The 6,467-nt window shown below is 37.7% G+C and overlaps 1 protein-coding gene across 1 annotated transcript in view; it reads right to left on the bottom strand.

Moving 5' to 3' along the window:
* LOC113231696 (protein artichoke) overlaps positions 1–6,174 on the bottom strand; it is a 42,212-nt gene extending 36,038 nt beyond the window's left edge. Inside the window, exon 1 of the mRNA XM_026466161.1 lies at positions 5,979–6,174. The gene's annotated coding sequence lies outside the window, so the exon portion shown is untranslated. The remainder of the gene's footprint in view (positions 1–5,978) is intronic.
* Positions 6,175–6,467: the final 293 nt, after the last annotated feature.

Genomic DNA, 6,467 nt, shown 5'->3' with positions numbered 1-6,467 from the left:
GAGTATATAGTCAAGACGTAAATAGAATAGCGTGATGGACGACACACTGGTGTGATATGTTGTGACACGTGTACGAGATATAAGATTATGAAAAGTTATTATTAAATGTGTTTATTTAGCTTTGCGGCTGTCTAGTTAATTACAGGATAAAGATTACATTATATCTCTCGCCATGTTGCTGACAGTACGAACTTTGACATAAAAAGTGTATGTAGCAATAAAGACCAGGAAAGTATAACTCCCACCTTACCTATTTCTGCCGTTTAGTAGTAATGTGAGCATTACTGTGTTCTGGTTTTGAAGAGTAAGGGTAGTACATGAGATTTGTCAACGTCAACTTATGTATCAAAGTGACGGGCGCGGTGGTAGTGACCCTCTGATCTTAGCGATTTAAAGCTTTGACTTGCACTGCAACCGCTATGGACAGGCGTGTCGCTTACCACCAGGTACACGACTTGTTCGTCCCGTCACTTGATATTATAAAAAAAGTGAATATTAGCGGCATTGACTTACAAATAAATGGACGACGGGTCTAATACAAAAACCACGAAAAAAATGTCCCAAGTCAACCTATTCGAAATTTAAATTGTAATGTCATCGCAGTATCGCGCTGTCAGTAGAACAAATGAAGACTAAAGCGGAGTGTCGCGCTCTGTATACGATTTTAGCGCCTTACAAGTGCGGACACTTTTTAGCGCAGACCCGACGTCCATATAATTGTAAGTCAATGATTAGCGGTGATATTTTAGTGAGTTTTCGTTGATGTACATTGCTCGGCTATGGCTCGGTTCAAAGGTAAGTAAATAGCCCCCAACGCCGAAAGAGGGGAGTTATAAATCTCAAGTCTTTGTCCGTGTATCTAAGCGGGAATGAATGGTAACATTGTAAACGAATGGTTTATGTAAATGAGCGGATAGAATGACTGGAAGATATTTTGAGGAGCGAATGTTTAGAGGGAATGATAACGCATTACGCGAGAAGACGATTATAGCTGTAAGAGTCTATGCACACGGCGAATTTTATATGTGCTGACGACGCGCGTTTGAGGCGCGTCATTTGCGCATATAAGCGCCGCAGACGCGCTGTAGTCGCGCGTATGTATCGCGCATTTTGATGAGAGGTAGTTTTAATTTTAGTTTTGTTTGTTAATTTCAGTTAATTGTTGAAATGAAGCAACTACACGAAAATCGAAGTGTAAACTCCGGTGGAGTATATAAGCTTCTTGCTTGTAATGCAATGATGCGCCATGCGCATATCTACGCATGTACGTGTGTCTCTCTTTTGTTTTTTTAAATTTCATTGAAATAAACTATTTAAATAAGTTTTTAATAGTTTACTTTCTTTCATACGATCTTACATGTAAGTCTGTCTGTGGTATCGTAGCTCGCAAACGGTTAGACTGATGTTAAAGGGGTTTTGTTAATAAAAGATTAATTTAAACTGGATGCTTCTTGGCTATGTTTGAGGAACATCTGTTCAGTTGTTTAAAGCTCATCAGATCTTATCCTAGTTGGTATAGGGATCTCTGTAATAAGATGAATATTTATTGTACTGCCACTTTTTCTTCTTTTTCTAGAGAAAAGATCTTAGGCGCACTGCTACTGCGCCTGTCACCCTGAGACATAAGTTGACAAGTTCCATGTGCCTGTAATTTTACCAGCACCCTTACCCTTCAAAATCGAAACGCATTAACGTTCACATAAATGCTCACATAATTGGCGGCGGAAACAGGTAAGGTGGCAGTACTTCCCTGGACGATCTCTTTCTACTACGACTACTGCCACTTCTCCGATAGACTTGAAATTTGATCTAATGCTACAACCAGGACGGTCTTCAGACTCAACTCCTGAACTATTTACAGTAAAATTACCGTGCCCAATATAAATTGGTCTCGAATGTTTGTTAGCCTGCAGATGGTGACTTAATTTATTAACTTGTTGAAGTACACTGTTTTGTATCGGCGGTTTCTTTAAATTTTTGTTATTTGAACGCTACGACACGGTTCAAAGAGACGCAATAAAATGAGCTTTAGGTATAGTTTTATAAAGTGTATTGAATACACAAGCGACGTGCCGTGTTTTCTTTGTATACTTCAGCCAGGTGCAGAAACGTTCATGAAAAATAATTAGTTTAAAACAATAACAGTATCTATGGGGGACAAGCATGATGCTATACAGGCTTTATTTTATCAAAAGAAAATTTTACTCGGCCTAAAGAATTAAACTTAATAGCCGTTTGTGCAACTGAGCGTATTTTAAAGACTTTACATAACATTCTAATTACAAGATCGATGTTTCTCGCTCGTCCTTTCCTCCTTCATCTACTATAAAATAGAGGGGAAGAAATATGTTGAGACGAATAGATATTTCGTTATTTTGCCACGTCCACATGACTTTTCCCGCTAAGCTTAAATAATTAGAGCGTAATTAATTTTAGATGACAACTTAATGGGCAATATAATTATGTTAGCTAATTATTTTGTCAATTAACAAGTTGACAAAATTTGCTTAATCAATGTATATTAATTTATTAAATAATTGAACATGCGATGGAGCGAGCTATATTTATAGTTTCTCTGATGGATCGAGTCGCTAATGAACTCATACGTCAGAGAACGAAACTTTTTTATTGGCTGTAGAACTCCTTGTGAAAGACTAGGTCCTTCGTCCAGGGAAATACTGCCAGCTTACCTATTTCTGCCGCCAACCATTACTGTGTTCCAGTTTTGAAGGATAAGGGTGCTGGTGAAATCACAGGTTCATAGACTTGTCAAGTTATGTCTCAGGGTGACGGGCGCAGTGGTAGTGCCCCTCAGATCTTTGCGATTTAAAGCTATGAGTGGGACTGTAACTGTTCTGGACAGGTGTGTAGCTTACCACCAGGCGCACGACTTGTTCGTCCCGTCATTTGACATTCTCAAAAACAAAAACAAAAAAACTAAAATGCCTAGCTCGCAAAATCTTTAAACTTAAGTTATAGCGAGCCGGACATGTTGGCAGGATGTCGGATGGCCGATGGAACAGACTTGTTCTAGAGTGGTGACACGATGGACGGACGACAAGAGAAAGGTAGCCGGCAGCGGTTGGATGCGGGCGGCACAAGACCGGGTGAATTGGCCTACTCAAGGAGTAGCTGAAGATTGATTGACGTGATATATTTGGTCTATTTATGTTTTTTCAATTTTTATTACAGGCAAAATAAAACTTTATATTCTTTTTATGTTTGTTTTACGAATATATTGCTTTATGACCGACTTCAAAAGATCTGTTTATATATTTAACGGCTAATGAATAAAATATACAACACTATAAATCAAACCATAACAGGACTAGTAACGTAAACAAACCGCAAAACAAATGAACTTTTGTTAATATACACTCGTCCACAGTACACTAAAACACGAGCGTAAAAATGTATATTTAGATTCTAGACGGAAGGAAAGGAACGCAGGCTCATTGAGTGATGTTTTCAGAATGAACTAATTTTAGTATTACACCCGCGGGTTATGCGTTTGGATCTTCACATATTTAAGACGACAGGTTTTTTTTTACGATACCAAGTTACTAGTCGGACTAGTAAGGTGCCTGGTGGTGTTAAGTGTAACGCTTGTCCGTTAAAGTTCCATTAAATCGCAAAGATTTGAGGACACTGCCACTACGCCTATATAGGTTGACGAATCTCATGTACGTGTACTATCACCAGGCACCCCTCTTCAAAACGTAATGTTAATTGCTGCTTGGCGGCAGAAATAGGTAATACAAAGAGCTCTATCGCTACGTATACGGACGGCGTCTGTGGTCGAGTGGCTTGCACACCAGTTTTCATGGCGTCGCCATCTCTGAGGTCCCGGGTTCGATCCCTGGCCGGTAGTGTAGAAAACTCACTTTTCTATTCTGTCTCGGGTCTGGGTGTTTGTGGTGCCGTCTTTGTTTCCGATTTCCATAACACAAGCGCTTTAGCTACTTACTTTGGGATTACGGCAATGTATGCGATGTTGTCTGACATTTATTTATTTAATAGCTAAAAATATGTATAAAAAGATGTTGAATAGGCGTTATTGAACAGGTGTGCATACTCCATTGTCGACCTCATCATCACTTTCCCAGAGATTTGAGATGGAAGTCAAATGCTCAATTATATTTTAATAATAAAAAAGAAAATACGATATTTTGGAACTTAGAAGAAATTTTAAAAAATGGTAAATTTTCGTTTCAGTCTTAATTTTTTTTACAAATATACTACATTTTTTTAGCTGGAAGTTAATTTTTTGTGGCCCTAATTGTCAATAGCATAATTACAATAATTTCTTTAAACTTAAGAGTTTTAATTTCATTTTTATTTTTCCACAATTTAAGATACTTAAAGTTTTATTATTATTTGGTATTTATTTATTTAATGACACGTTATTAATTTTGTTAACATTCACATACATATACATGAAGATATAGATTTCTCACAGATGGCGCTACGGTAAAAAGTCGTTAAAAACCAAAAAGCAGAGTTCTGCAACAAGCACAATATAAGCTTTTTTGGTCACAGCGTCTAGCACGGTTTGCTAAAAGACGCTGGTTCGAATTGATCGAAGGAAGTTTTTCTAAGTGTCCGATCTTTGTATTAATAATGCTATAATTATACATAAAGTTCAAAATCTCGATCCTCGTTTATTACTGATTTTAACTTTGTTAGTTTTCCTAATTAATAGCTCTCGAGTGTAGCTGATGGAATATAAACATAACGTACACGCTGTAACTAACTAATTAACGAGGTAAATATTAGTAATAATTTCTTATAGTATGTTTAAATAGTCTAGGTGAATCTTGAAGACTTTTAGACATTGGGTAAAAAATTAAATTTGCTCAAAAAAAAAACTGATTTCTCATACAAATATGACACTTGGAGTACATTTTGCAAAGATGATAAAACAGTTTTCCAGTTAATAATATTGTCTTTACGTTAACATTGTTTAGTTTTGGCGATCTCCCTGGTCGAGTGGCTGGCACACTGGTTTTCATGATGTCGCCATCTCTGAGGTTCTGGGTTCGATCCCCGGTCGTATCAATGTAGAAAAACTAACTTTTGTATGTTGTCACATATCTGTGTGTACATGGTACAGTCGGTATAATGCAATGTATGTAATGTTGTCTAATTTTCACTAGCTGGAAAACCAGTTGAAATGTAGTCAGCCTTTATGTTGCACTATTTAGTCCGTAACTTGAATACAGAACAGTCCTGATTATACGTTTCAAAATAAAGATTACGTAGCAGGTTGTTGTTGTTGTGAATTAGTTGGGTTACAATACTTTATCAAGAATGTTGTTAAACGAAGTTCGTAGTAAATTTTAATCTCAGTAAAGTTTGGGAAATAGGTACTGACAGAATGCAAAAGAGTAAACGTGGACTTTCCCCTGAACTTTGCGTATGGTATACATCTAAGATTAATAACGCTTCTAATTAATTCTCAGTGACAGAGAACCAAAGTTTTCCCCCTAAATTCAAGTGACGATATGCCATCAATTCACATTGCTACCAAAGTGAAAGCATTTGAATTATAATTAATTAGCCGTAGTGACATCAACTGTTATAACTCGAAAACAGTTGCCGACGGGTAGATTTCCAAATTTGAAGTTGAATTTTGTTCCAGAGTTTTCGAGCACAATGGAAATCCGTTATTGTTTGATAGCATCCGTTGAATTCCAAAGCGAATAATTAAATTCTCCCACGGAGCTAAATTCCAATCAATCTAAAAACTCCCAAGTCCGCCGGATATCGGTGGCGGAAAAGTTCACAAAAGTTTACGGGCGGACTCCATCTGAATTTATAGAGGACTTGTTTCACCTGTCCCTTTAGAAGGGGGCTTAACAAATAGATATTTACATCCCACAAAATCACCGCTTGGAAGTAAATTTAGAAACTTTGTAAATACTCTTTAATTAATGTCCTAAATTACGAAGCCTGTTCTCGTTTCAGTATAAACTTACCACTTATAAGTGAGGAAGTTTCACGTAATTCCCATAGCTCTGAACTGAACACTGGGTAAATCCGTAGTTTTGGCCACTGGTGAACAAATTTAGTCTGGACGTGCACACAGATAAACCGCGAACGTTGGTCGCCACACGCCACTGATTATCCAAAGCGATGTAGTTGCGAAACTGTACAGCCCGTCGGGAACGGCCGGGCACGTCCGTTGCGTCCCCTCTCTCGAAGCTGACTGAAACTGGGCTCTCAACGGAGTCTGCGTAATGGAACAGCATCCCTGCAGATTGCTATATGGGAATAAACGCTAATAAATTACGTACATCGTACACGAATAACGCGAGGACTGTGTTCTTGATTAGTTTGAAGTTTGCCTCTAATATGTTAGACACGCTAACCGACTGCGTAAATGTTTCTTGTTGAAATTTTCGCTCAAATGCAAACGACGCCTTTGTATCAACAGTTTGGTATATACGCTTTTTCTTTTATATTTA

This window comes from Hyposmocoma kahamanoa, unplaced genomic scaffold, assembly GCF_003589595.1.
Source record: "Hyposmocoma kahamanoa isolate Upper Pololo Valley unplaced genomic scaffold, ASM358959v1 66, whole genome shotgun sequence".
Taxonomy (NCBI): Eukaryota; Metazoa; Arthropoda; class Insecta; order Lepidoptera; family Cosmopterigidae; genus Hyposmocoma; species Hyposmocoma kahamanoa.
The sequence above is the reverse complement of the archived record's forward strand: the minus strand, read 5'-3'. Positions and strand labels throughout refer to the sequence as shown.